This window comes from Pan paniscus, chromosome 2 (genome assembly GCF_029289425.2).
Source record: "Pan paniscus chromosome 2, NHGRI_mPanPan1-v2.0_pri, whole genome shotgun sequence".
NCBI lineage: Eukaryota > Metazoa > Chordata > Mammalia > Primates > Hominidae > Pan > Pan paniscus.
The window spans coordinates 139,921,530-139,935,196 of NC_085926.1; the positions used below are offsets into that span (position 1 = coordinate 139,921,530).

General features: G+C 38.9%; 1 protein-coding gene across 11 annotated transcripts in view; it reads right to left on the reverse strand.

The window, feature by feature from the left end:
* Positions 1 to 13,667, reverse strand: part of TFDP2 (transcription factor Dp-2) — a 207,217-nt gene that overhangs the window by 71,919 nt on the left and 121,631 nt on the right. Inside the window, exon 1 of one of the 11 annotated variants that reach the window (XM_063602586.1) lies at positions 12,285 to 12,305. The exons of the other annotated variants lie outside the window; for them this stretch is intronic. The gene's annotated coding sequence lies outside the window, so the exon portion shown is untranslated. Of the gene's footprint in view, positions 1 to 12,284; positions 12,306 to 13,667 lie in introns of those variants that run through there. 11 annotated transcript variants of the gene reach the window in all.

Here is a 13,667-nt window from a genome sequence, read left to right on the forward strand (position 1 = left end):
ACCCAGGCTAGAGTGCAGTGGTGCGATCTCAGCTCACTGCAACCTTCACCTCCTGGGTTCAAGCAATTCTCCTGCCTCAGCCTCCCGAGTAGCTGGGACTACAGGTGCCCACCAGCACACCTGGCTAATTTTTTTGTATTTTTAGTAGAGATGGGGTTTTGCCATGTTGGCCAGGCTGGTCTTGAACTCCTGACCTCAAGCGATCCATGTGCCTTGGCATCCCTAAGTGCTGGGATTACAGGCATGAGCCACCACACCTGGCCAGATGGTAAGTTATAGTAAATGTTTGTATAATGTTTTAATAAATGTTTGGGTTCAATAAAATCCATCATTAAAATAAATTTCACCTGTCTCTTCATAGTATTAAAATATTGCTACTAGAAAATTTGCAATTACATAAGTGGATTACATTATACTAGGAAACCCAACTGGTTTATCCTCCACACAGCAGTCAGAGTGATCCCACTACATGGAGGAGTCCTCTTCAAAACTCTCCAACTGGCATCACATCTCAGTTAGCTTGAGTCCTTAATGAGGGTTTACAAAGCCCTATATCATCTGCAGTCCTCTTTCTGACCTTGTCACCTGTCAATCTCTCCCTACTTCATTCCTCTGCATTCACACTGACCTCTTTGCTTTCTTCAATCCATGCCAACCAAATTTCTACTTCATGGCCTTTGTCCTTCAAGTCTCCTCTGCCTGTAATCCTCCCCCAGATATCCTACATGTCTTATTCCCGTTTCCTTCAAGTCTGCTAAGTCGACACGGCAGCAGAGATATCTACCACCCTATATCAGCACTTCCCAATTTACTATACTTTATTTTTCCACCATAGTACTTATCTCTATATGACACATTACATATTTATATTTACTTATATAATTACTATCCGTCTTGTCACTCTCAGAATGTTAAGTTCTACAACAATAGGGGCTTTGTCATCTCATTCATTGCTCCAGCTAGGTGTCTCCAACACTAGCATACAGCAGAGCTTAATATTTGTTGGATGAATAAATTGGTAAGTACATGAATGTCTACATGGAAGTATATATACAAATTCATAAAACTAGAGTGTACAGTGAAAACTGAATCTCCTGCCATCCCGAATCACCACCAAAATATTCCCTTCCTTAGTGACAGCTGTGGTGCCAGTTTGTAGATAAGCTTCCAAAAATATCCTAGGCATATACAAACACACATGCAAAAATATTCTTTTTTTTTTTTTTTTTTTTGAGATGGAGTCTCGCTCTGCTGCCTAGGCTGGAGTGCAGTGGCATGATCTTGGCTCACTGCAACCTCTGCCTGCCGGGTTCATGCGATTCTCCTCTCTCAGCCTCCTGAGTAGCTTGGATTACAGGCACATGCCACCATGCCTGGCTAATTTTTGTATTTGTAGTAGAGACGGGGTTTCACCATGTTGGTCAGGCTGGTTTCGAACGCCTGACCTCGTGATCCACCCGCCTCGGCCTCCCAAAGTGCTGGGATTACAGGCGTGAGCCGCCGCGCCCAGCCAAAAAAAATCCTTTTTTTCTATCAGTCTGAGTGTTGCTTTTATATCCATCTCAGATGCCTTTCCATATCTGTAGATGTAGTGTTGCCTCAATATTTTATTTATTTATTTATTTATTTATTTATTTATTTATTTATGAGACGGAGTCCTGCTCTTGTCGTCCAGGCTGGAGTGCAGTGGCACGATCTTGGTTTACTGCAACCTCCGCCTCCTGGGTTCAGGCGATTCTCCTGCCTCAGCCTCCTGAAGAGCTGGGATTACAGGCACCCATCACCACGCTTGGCTAATTTTTGTACTTTCAGTAGAGACAGGGGTCTCGTCATGCTGGCCAGGCTGGTCTCAAACTCCTGACCTCAGGTGATCTGCCCACCTTGGCCTCCCAAATTGCTAGGATTACAGGCGTCAGCCACCGTGCCAGGCCTCAATGTTTATTTTATTAGCTACATGGTATTCCCTTTAATGGCTCCAGCAGTCTATTTATTGAGCTCCTGAGTAATGGAAAAGTTTTAGTATTACATATACTACTGCAATGACTATACATATTTCTTTACCCACATTACTTGTATCAACTGTGTATTTCTCCCTTTAGAAATGCAGGAAAGTCTCCATTTACATATATCCTCATTAATCTACTGTTTTTTATTTTTTTATTTTTTTAGAGATGGGGTTTCCTTCTGTCACCCAGGCTGGACTGCAGTGGAACAATCACAGCTCACTGCAGCCTCAAACTCCAGGGTTCAAGCCATCCTCCCCACTCAGCCTCCTCAGTACGCCACCACATCCAGCTAATTTTTAAATTTTTTGTAGAGACAGGGTCTCACCATGTTGCCCAGGCTATTCTTGAACTCCTGGGCTCAAGCAATCCTCCCACCTCGGCCTCCCAAAGTGGGACTACAGGTGTGAGCCACTGCGCCCAGGCAATGTGTTTTTAAATTTTATTTTCTTTGACAACTTTTACATTTAAAATTAAGTACAGTAACTCATTTTGGTCTTATTTTGGTTTTAATATATTGTTATGAGTATGGCTGAAAACTGAGCATCTTTTGTTTAAAAGTTATGTAAATGTTCCTTCCTGAAAATTATGTCCACCCATTGGTTTTTGGTGAGTTTTTTTTTTTTTTTTTGGTAGAACGTCTTTAAATATTGAAGAAATACGTTTATTCTATTATACTTGCTGCAAATATTTCCCCCAATTGAACAGTGTTTGCTTTTATATATTATTCTTTGCACATTTTTTTTCCTTTTTTTTTTTTGTTTTGGTGAGACGGAGATTTACTCTTGTTGCCCAGGCTGGAGTGCAATGGCACGATCGCGGCTCACCGCATCCTCCGCCTCCCAGGTTCAATGGATTCTCCTGCCTCAGCCTCCTGAGTAGCTGGGATTACAGGCATGTGTCACCATGCCCAACTAATTTTGTATTTTTAGTAGAGACGGGGTTTCACCGTGTTGCCCAGGCTGATCTTGAACTCCTGACCTCAGGTAATCCGCCCGCCTCAGCCTCCCAAAGTGCTGGGATTACAGGTGTGAGCCACTGCGCCCGGCCTATTTGCACATTTTTAAGAATGTAGTCAATTTTGTAATTTTTAAATGACTTTTGTGTCAAACTTAAAAAGGCCTGTGTGTGTTTAAATATAAAAATGAAGGAAGTGAGACTAATTGCCAGGGTTTTCCTAAATTTACCTTTGCTCCCTGGAAGTGTACTTTATACATGCACTTTAAACATGCTGCATTTTACTTACTGTACAGGTTTTATATTTCCAGTTGGATATGCTGTTCTTACAAATTAATTATCAGCAGTTAGAATGTATACTAAGATTATATTAAACACCCCCCCACATCTTCTTATACGATTTTAAAGCCATTTTAAATTATAAATCTTTGACCCACCTGGAATTTATCTGATATAAGAAGTGACAGATCCAAGGTTTTCCCCCTGAGTTAGCCACTTTTAATGAATAATCCACTCCATGCTGATATGAAATGCAACCTTGAGTTTACTTATTTGGGTCAATTTATTGATTTTCTATTCTGCTCCACTGATCTGCCTCTTCATATGTCAGTTCCCCATGGTTTTGTTTCATTCATGATTAACAGTTCCACAAAAGAATAAGCTGAGTCAGAAAAAGAAAGTAGTGTCAGAGCATTTCCTTCCTTCCTGTACTACCTTTTAACTATCTGTTAATAACTACTGTAAAAGACTATCAATTAGCTTCAAATACAGTACTGAAGAGGTCAAGTCACAGGTCAATTCTAGAATGGGCAATTTGTTTTACAAAGAGAAATGATTTCACAACCTTAAGACTGTATTTCTAATTTTAGCCAGCCATCTAGAAAGCAATATATGCCACTGAAAACAAAGTAGACTAGGGAGAAAGGATATGGATGACTCAGGGGATATCTATCACCTGTATTTCAAAAATAACTCTTGGGCCAGGGACGGTGGCTCACGTCTGTAACCCCAGCACTTTGGGAGGCCAAGGTGGGTGGATAAGGAGGTCAGGAGTTCGAGACTAGCCTGGCCAACATGGTGAAACCCTGTCTCTACTAAAAATATAAAAAATTAGCCAGGAGTGGTGGTGTGCACCGGTAATCCCAGCTGCTTGGGTGGCTGAGGCAGGAGAATTGCTTGCACTCGGCAAGTGGAGGTTGCGGTGAGCCGAGATGGTGCCACTGCACTCCAACCTGGGCAACAGAGCAAGACTGCAAGACTCCGTCTCGGGGGGGAAAAAAAAAGAAAGAAGAAAGTAACTCAGGCTCTGTAGGTCAACAGCATCATCTATGTAAATGAAATAAAAACAAACTTTGCAGTTACTCTGACTTCCTTCATTTTTATGTTTAAATATACTCATATAACTTTTTCTTTAAAAAAAAAAAAAAAAGTTTTCAGGCCAGATGTGATGACTCATGCCTATAGTTCCGGCACTTTGGGGGGCTGAGGCAGGAGGATTGCTTGAGTCCAGGAATTCAAGACCAGCCTGGGCAACATAGTAAGGCCTCATCTCTACAAAAAAATAATAAAATTATCCAAGTGTAGTGACACACACTTATGGTCCCAGCTATATGGGAGGCCGAGGCAAGAGGATCTCCTGAGCCCAGGAAGTCAAGGCTGCAGTGAGCTGTGTTCATGCCACTGCACTCCCATCTGGGTGACAAAGCAAGACCCTGTCTCAAAAAAAAAAAAATAGTTTTCACTTTATTTACTAACTAGTATTACCTATCTGCACATGCACATTACACCACTGTTATGTTTTATTTTGATGCATTTGTACTGAACCATGTTCGCCAAAAGTCACTAAGATTAAATACAAAGGTAATCACTATTACAAAACTTTTTAACTGAATGACCTCAACATCACTATAATTGGGATGGGTGACAAAGAGAAGATAAAAAAAGTTCATAATATCTCCAAAGTATAATGGTTAAAGTGACCTCTGGAACCTTCCTCTTTCTATTTGGTTCTAAATGGAGATCAGGCATCCCACTGTGCAAAGATAAGGACAGAAAATCTGACACGCACATTCCTACATATCACATACACGGAAGGAAAAGCCTGAATGTTTCTGCAGCTGCCAGAACATAGAGAACTTTCAGGATTCACCCAAATGGATCACCCAACCAGAATCTTTCCAAAGGATCCTTGAAATGACCATAATATTAAGTGTATTTATAGCTCTATGGTCATATTTCTAAATGAATAAATCTTATATGTCAGTCTTTCCTACATACTTTCCCTAGAAGATCAAAGCTGTTCTCTTGGCTTTGTTGAACATTTTCACTTAGGGGACACTTTCTAAAACGATTAGGTAGCTCCCTCCTTTTCTTGTGTCTAGAACCATAAATGCCCTAAATTCTTAAATTTGAAAGGAGAAAAACATTTTTTCTTCTCCATCTTACCACATGTCAAGATTTAAACAGTATCTCCTCATTGCTTAAGCAAACTCCTCAATTCAAGCTCTGGTATCTGGAATATTATAATTGGTTTCATTTAGTTCATCAAACCTAAAAGATCTTAGAAATCACTAGGGTCACTTGCAGGGCCCTTCTCCTTCAATAATTTTTTAAGTGTTCACCCAAAAACATTTGTCTCATCTGTAGGTTTGATACTGCTGGTTTTTCATTGGCTTCTTTATCTTTAGTTAAAATATGTCCCTTTGAAATCTTTTTTCTGTTAGCACATTCAGTCAAGGAAACTTTTTAATTGTTCAATTTCTCATTTTTCTTCCACCTGCTCAACTAAAATTTCCTAGTTTTGAAATGTATCTTCTGATCAATAATTGAGGAAGTTTACTTTATGTCCTCAAACAACTTGATCCTCCCAATACTTCCCGGCAGTTCTTCCCAAATATTAGTGATCACAAGATTCACTACAAAGGGAAGAGAGGTGTCTCTTATTCAAAACACACACTCCTGAGCTCCACTGGACACCTAAAGATTCAAAAATTAGGTGGAGAATTTGTATTTTTAAGTGCCTCAGATGATTCTTATGGTCTGGTAAGACTCTTTGTTCAAATTAAGGAAATAACGAAATGCAAGTGGACTCTAGTACACTGAACTTATCTCTATTCTCATTTTAAAAGAGTCTGAGTGACCCTTATTTCTTCTGTTTCTTGTTCTTAAGTGTTATATTTTTTCACTGTTTAGCCCATTTTCAATCACCACCGTTAGCACCATCACAACAGTCAATACACCCACCAGATGGCACACAGACACTGTTTACAGGCCTAGTAAAAGAGAAAGCACAGAAAGCAGCACATTTTATCTCATACCAACAGCCACTGAGTGGCTAGAGTTGATCAAGACAGCTGAGTGCAACCACAAGGATCAGAATTTATGAGTACTCAAATATCCAAGAGTACTTCACTGGAAATTACTCTCACGAAGAAGCTCACAGTCCGAGAGGGTAGCCAGACAGGGGTAACAGATAAATCCTTTTAAATTTACAGTTAAGTGAGATATTTTTCTAATATTTATAAAAGGTGACCATGACTGCAGACAGACTTTGAATTAAAAAGCTGGGTTCCTGGGCCGGGCACAGGTGGCTCACGCCTGAATCCCAGCACTTTGGGAGGCCAAGGTGGGCGGATTACGAAGTCAGGAGTTTGAGACTAGCCTGGCCAACATGGTGAAACCCCATCTCTAGTAAAAATACAAAAATTAGCCAGGCGCAGTGGCATGTGCCCGTAGTCCCAGCTACTCAGGAGGCTGAGGCAGGAGAATTGCTTGAACCCGGGAGGCGGAGGTTGCAGTAAGCCAAGATCGCGTCACTGCACTCCAGCCTGGCAACACAGTGAGACTCCCTCCGTCTCAAAAAAAAAAAAAAAAAAAAGAAAAGAAAAGAAAAAGAAAAAAAGTTGGGTTTTTAAAATAAGTTTTTTTATTTATTTGAGATAGAGTCTTGTTGTGTCACCTAGGCTGGAGTGCAGTGGCGTGATCTCAGCTCACCGTAACCTCCGCCTCCCGCGTTCAAGTGACTCTCCTGTCTCAGCCTCCTGAGTAGCTGGGATTATGGGCGTGTGCCACCACACCTGGCTTTTTTTTTTTTTCTTGTATTTTTAGTAGAGACAGGGTTTCGCCATGTTGTCCAGGCTGGTCTCGAACTCCTGACCTCAAGTGATCCACCTGCCCCGGCCTCCCAATGTGCTGGGATTACAGGCGTGAACCACCACGCCCGGCTGGGGGGTACTTAAAATAAATGTAAAACTTTAGGATACAAATTCAAAGGGACCAAGGACCACCCATGAATTAAGAGTTCCAAAGCAGTTCTTCTCCTTAGCAAATAAAAGAGGGGATCGTTGTTTTATAATACCATGCACTAAGTAGCTAATTCAAAACTGCAGTAAGTTATTGATATTATAATCTCAACAATATATTCTACTTGAGGGCTATTACTGAAGCTACATTTAAATCACATTGTGAAATGCAAGAAATCTTAAAGTTAGACATCAATGTCAACAAAATCTCTTTGTATTAAAAATTTATCCATTAAAGACTTTTAAATTTTTTTTGAGACAGGGTCTTGCTCTGTTGCCTAGGCTGGAGTGCAGTGGCATGATCTCCACTCACTGCAGCCCTGACCTGGGCTCAAGGGATCCTCCCACCTCATTCTCCCGAGTAGCTGGGACCACAGGTGCATGCCACCATGCCCAGTTAATTTTTGTATTTTTTGTAGAGACAGGATTTTGCCATGTGCCCAGGCTGGTCTTGAACTCCTGAGTTAAAGTGATCTGCCTACCTCTCCAGGTGCTGGGATTACAGGCATGTGCCACCATGCCCAGCCCATTAAAAGATTTTTGAAAACTTTTATAAATAAGTTCTACTGTGTCTACCTGGCACACAGTAAGTGCTCACTTAGTGGTCTGTTCATTTTTCTGTCAGAGAAATTGCCAAGAGTTGCCAAATTTTCACTACAAGTGAGCAAAGTGCCAAAACCAAAGTCCCCGGTTGATAGTCTCCAGCTTTAGAGTTACCATGTAAAAATTCATTTGAAAATTGGTTTCTTGAAACTTGGTAGAAAGAAACAACATAATTACATGACAGGTTCCTGGATCAGTTCACAAAACATAGTTAATTCATAATATACTCAAAGCACCATACTCATACTGGTCTACCTGCTCCTCAACAATGTAAAAGGTTTTCTCTTCAGAGAAATATAGGCATCAGGCACATCTCCCCTCTTACTCCACTCCAGAGATGAGAAATTTCAAGGTGGCTGTTATTTCTAGTTGCATATGTATATGTAAGGCAGAAAAAAAAGGCTAAATCATTGACCTCTCTGGGTATTCTGAATCGGGTTACAATAAATAGGTAAGGCTCAGGTTCCTCTAAGACCTCAGTTTTGTGCTAAAGAGTTCATACATAAATCAAGAACCACAGGTACTTCACTTCTGAAGTCTTCTTTCAGTATACATTTTAAAGATTTAATTTAAGACCGGGTGCAATGGCTCATGCCTGTGTAATCCCAGCACTTTGGGAGGTCGAGGCCAGAGGATCACCTGAGGTCAGGAGTTCAAGACCAGCCTGGCCAACATGGTGAAATCCCGTTTCTACTAAAAATACAAAAATTAGCCGGGTTTGGTGGCGGGCGCCTGTAATCTCAGCTACTCGGGAGGCTGAGGCAGGAGAATTGCTTGAACCCGGGAAGCAGAGGTTACAGTGAGCTGAGATTGTGCCACTGCACTCCAGCCCAGGCGACAACAGCGAGACTCTGTCTCAAAGAAAAAAAAAAAAAAAAGATTTAATGTAATATTTAAATTGATTATGACTGGAAGTATTTACTAGAAATTAAAGACAATTAAGGAATTACCTCTAAATGGCAGATGAATTAGGAAAGTTTTTGTTTGTTTTTTCCTTCAGACACTCCCAACCAATTTCCAGGTAACAAACTTGAATGGTTTGGTTTCTCATAGAGTATAAATCTACAATACAATATAGAAAATTATACTCTCTATGTTCTATACTCCATATATGCTAAAACTAATGTGCTCTTCTCAACCATAATTTGACCACACATTCAATAATTCCAAGATAATTTACACATACAGAGGCAGTGGGAATTCATCTTAAAATAATTCAACTGATTTTGGTCTTCATTTCTCAATTTGAAGGGCTAGGAGTCCAAACTATGTCCTTGTTGCTGTTGCTAATACTGTTTTCCTTGTTAAGTAACTTATTGTCATATCTACATTTATAATTGTAAGTGATACACATTTTTTATAATCACAATCTATGATGCTGTCACAGTTATGTATTACATGTGGAGTGACCAACTTTTTTTTAAGGCTGTCTAATCCATCAAAATTTCTGTTCTTTGATCAGAATTGTAAAAAAAGTTCTTTAGGCAAATCTATAGTTTGTAAATCCATTTTAAAGTCCATGTAAATTGTTTTACTTATTTTAGAGAGAAAAAACCTCAACCATTACATGTTGCTATTCCTTAAGATAAGCAAAATGTACATAGGTAAGTTTTAGAATCTGAATCTTAATTGAAATAATGATTCAATAAACTTCAAAGGCCGGGCGTGTGGGCGCATGCCTGTAATCCCAGCTACTTGGGGGGCTGAGGAAGGAGAATCGCTTGAACCCAGGAGGCAGAGGTTGCAGTGAGCCGAGATCACACCATTGCACTCCAGTCTGGGCAACAAGAGCGAAACTCCATCTCAAAAAACAAACAAACAAACTTCAAAATCTCTAAATTTGGTCATCATTATTTGAAGAAAAGAAAATCTTCTGGCCGGCGTGGTGGCTCACGCCCGTAATCCCAGCACTCTGGGAGGCCGAGGTAGGCGGATCTCGAGGTCAGGAAATCGAGACCATCAGGCCGAGGTGGGCAGATCACGAGGTCAGGAGATTGAAACCATCCTGGCTAACATGATGAAACCCCATCTCTACTAAAAATACAAAAAATTAGCTGAGCGTGGTGGTGGACGCCTGTAGTCCCAGCTACTGGGGAGGCTGAGGCAGGAGAATGGCGTGAACCTGGGACGCAGAGCTTGCAGCGAGATTCCGTCTCAAAAAAACAAAAAAAAACAACAAAAAACAACAAAAAAATAACTTCAGGTAAGCCCACAGATCTTAGCTAACAGCAAGAGGAATTTTTAATAATCTGCTTGAATGTTGATATCTTTTCCAGCCTTCTCTCTCCTTAGGCCAATTATTTAGAAAACTGTATAATAATCCATATGCAAATTTTAAACTATAGCTCAAAAACTTTATTGGCTACTGTAAATTACTACGAATTTTCCAGTGTAGGGTATGGCAAATATTGAATAAGTGCCTCATATGTGAAAGAGCTGGTGCTCAGCACTGATTTTTCAAGAGCAAACTTAAGAAATGAATAAAGTTGTAACGTGTATACACGCACATTATACAACAGCATAGGACTTCTTTGTGTTACTTGTAAAAGGAAAGGTTTTCACTTTCCTCATTATGAATTCCAAAAATTCAAAAACTGTTTTTCAAAATTTTGACTGCTTTCATTACACGCATAATGCTTCCACACTCTTCATTCCTACTCTTTTCAGCAGATAAACATTCTCCTCTTTCCATTAGCAACCAATCCAAGCTTATTATCTTTCTTTTTAGAGGCAAACTGCAACATATCATTTCAATTAAACCCAAAATATTACTCCCATGTTTCTTATTCAAAGGTCTTAGGAATAAGCCTCAGCTTCTCACAGAAGATGAAATGATCTATCAACATATGTAACTGATGTTTCACATTTTATTTTCATTTTGAGATTTTGTACCTACTGTCTAGTGATAAACTTTTGCAACTAAGTGTTTCCTCTATATTTTAGATGGCTTAGGCTTTAAAAAAATGGTCTATATGATTTAATTATCAATTTTTTCCTTAAGTGAAGTTCAACAGAATTAATTTTCTCACATTTTCATTAATTATACAGGCTACAGGCAATATTAAAATTTTTTTTTTAAATATTGGGTATGTTACTCATTTTGTTACTCTATGACTTTCAATTCCTGAATATAAAATAATAAATTTTAAATGACTATATTTTATTTATTCACTGATTAAATCAGATTTATGACCTCCTCTCTCCATTCCAGCTACTCTGAGTTTTGAATGAAACAACCTCAATTGTAACAGAAGAAACATCTGTTGCTTTTTTTCTTCACCAGGGCTTTCCTAACTGAAAGAAGAAAGACTCTCTGCCTGACCTCCTCTCCCTCTCCCTCTCCCTCTCCCACTCCCGCTCCCCACCCACACTAAGTTCCTTAAAACTTTTAAGTAAATGTATTATTTAAAATTTCACTGTATCTATTAAAAACGTCATAGTTTAGAAACATTCACTTCCTTATTGAACTTCAAAGAATGACTAAATGCTATTATATATCAAAAAATAAGACGTGTCTAATAGAATATACGTTGTAACTAAAATGCAAACTTCAAGGGTATAATTGAAATGATCAATTCAATCAAGTTGTCACATATTCCGGGGTCATTAAGAATTGTTTAGGGGTAAGATTTTCTTCACAGTATCCAGATTCATATAGCATCTTGTATGCTATATTTTCTTTGCCAGTCCAAGGCTAACATAATGGCAGTCACTACCCCAAGAGGCAGACACCAAATGGTGCCACCCACACTCTCACACTGTGCCTCATAATAAACCATAAAGCAGTGGAATGCACCGGCCCCTTTATGAGCAAACAATGCCTAAGCTTCATTAGAATACAGCTGACATTTTCAAAGCACAAATACTTTTAAGAAAAATGTACTAGGGAAAAAAAGGAATGAAACAGCTATAAAAGCTGAAATATTTTTCAAGTGTCAGGTTGATTTCCAAGGATCCTTGGGAAGTATATTTTGCTGTTGGCAATTTAAAAGTTTTCGTAAGTGGAAAAAATGTTTAGTTAAGGGCAAAGCTTATTTTATTAACTACTGGGGAAAAAAATGAAAGTAAAAACTATCCTTTGAATTGCTTTCACAAGTAATAACCATGAAGTACCTTTAAAATTACTGATTTCCTCAACTGCTGCTTTAGTTCCTGAATTAAGAAAACTGAGCTCCAGAATTATTTTCACATTTTAATTAATTTATATAAGTAACTGAGTAATAAACTAACTCTTCCCCTCCCCCCCCACCCCAACCCCCATACATAACCCTGTAGTTTTTCTGTCTGCAACAAGCAAGGACGTCTTGAAATCAGCGTGCTCCTGGCTATTTATCAATTTAATATTGCTGCTGCTTAAAGAATATAAAATAAGCGCTGTAAAAACTCACCCAGCAGTGAGAAACAAACTGATCTCTCTTACCTGGTCTAAGGAAGCATGCCTCTCACTGCAGTACCAACAACATTCTACAGTCTTTGTTACCATTCAGTGGAAACTTGAGACTGTGTCAGACGTAAGCAATCGAGCTCAGAAAAGCTCAATTTAAAATACTTCTCAGTAAAACTAAAAAGATGCTCAAGAAAACTGTTTAGTTAACTGGCTTTCAAAAGACATATGAATACTGTTTACAACAGAGACATCTCAAAAGAAATTGAAAAGTGCAGGTCTTAGATGAAGGGGCTTTTCTATGTAGAACCTTGTTTTCTTATTAAATTAAAAGGATATTTTTATTTTAAAAAATGCTTAAAGTACACACTTGATCTTAGCCAAAAGGCCGAGAAGCAATAAAAATGCTTAAAGTGAAAAGGGTGAAATAACTACAAGTTAACATTTTTCTAAATATCACTTGCCTTTTAACTTAAAAAATAAGATTAAACTTACTCGTGAAACCTGCATAATTTGAATTATACATATCAGAGTATCTGCTGGCTCCAAAGCAGTCACAAAACAGGAGACTTAATGCATCTTGAAAGCAGAGCAAAAGCACCACGAGTTTCAGGGGGAGAAAAGGAGGAGAAACTCTTGAAAAACTGGTCGGGGCTTTTTGAACCTGTAATAACTGTCCAGCTCTTGTGGGAGGAAAAAAATGTCCCAGTCCTGCCCCCTGAGATAGGAGGCTATGCTTCAATGCCAAAATGAATGACAGGCCCATTTCTGATATCAACAAAGAGCAGCTTAGTTGTGTTTTTTTTTTTTTTCCACTTTCCCACACAGACGTTCTAAAATTTCCAGGTTAGTCCCTTTATAGCTAGGGTTAAGTACCTTTCTCCATTTTCTCAAGAGGGAACTCAATTATGTTGTCCTGGTTTTTTTTTAAATGACTAATTAAATATACATACCTAATCATCTTACTTAGTTTTCCTAGGCAGGAAGCTGAACAAAAGATGACCTCTTAGGTTCCTTTCCAAATCTATTCTTTTCAATATCAGATAACCATATGACTGTCAATATTAATAAGCTTTTCCAGCATCCTGATGTATGGCACAAGTAGAAACAAAAAGCAAGGTAACATTAAAAACAAAGCAACTGAGATAAAATTTTCAACTAGCAAGATGTAAAGATAATTTACCAAGGTATGTGTTTGATTACGGAAATTCAAAACAAACACTCCAATCAACAACATATATTTGCTGAATACTTATTATGAGCCGAGCACTATTTTGGGCCCTGGAGATACAGTAGTGAATGCAACAGACAAAAGCCAAACAAAAAATCTCTGTCTTTCGTGAGCTTAGTTTATTTCAGTTCACTCTAAGTACAACTCTCCTAGATGACTAAGGTACTTTTCCTTCGTTGATTAGTTAT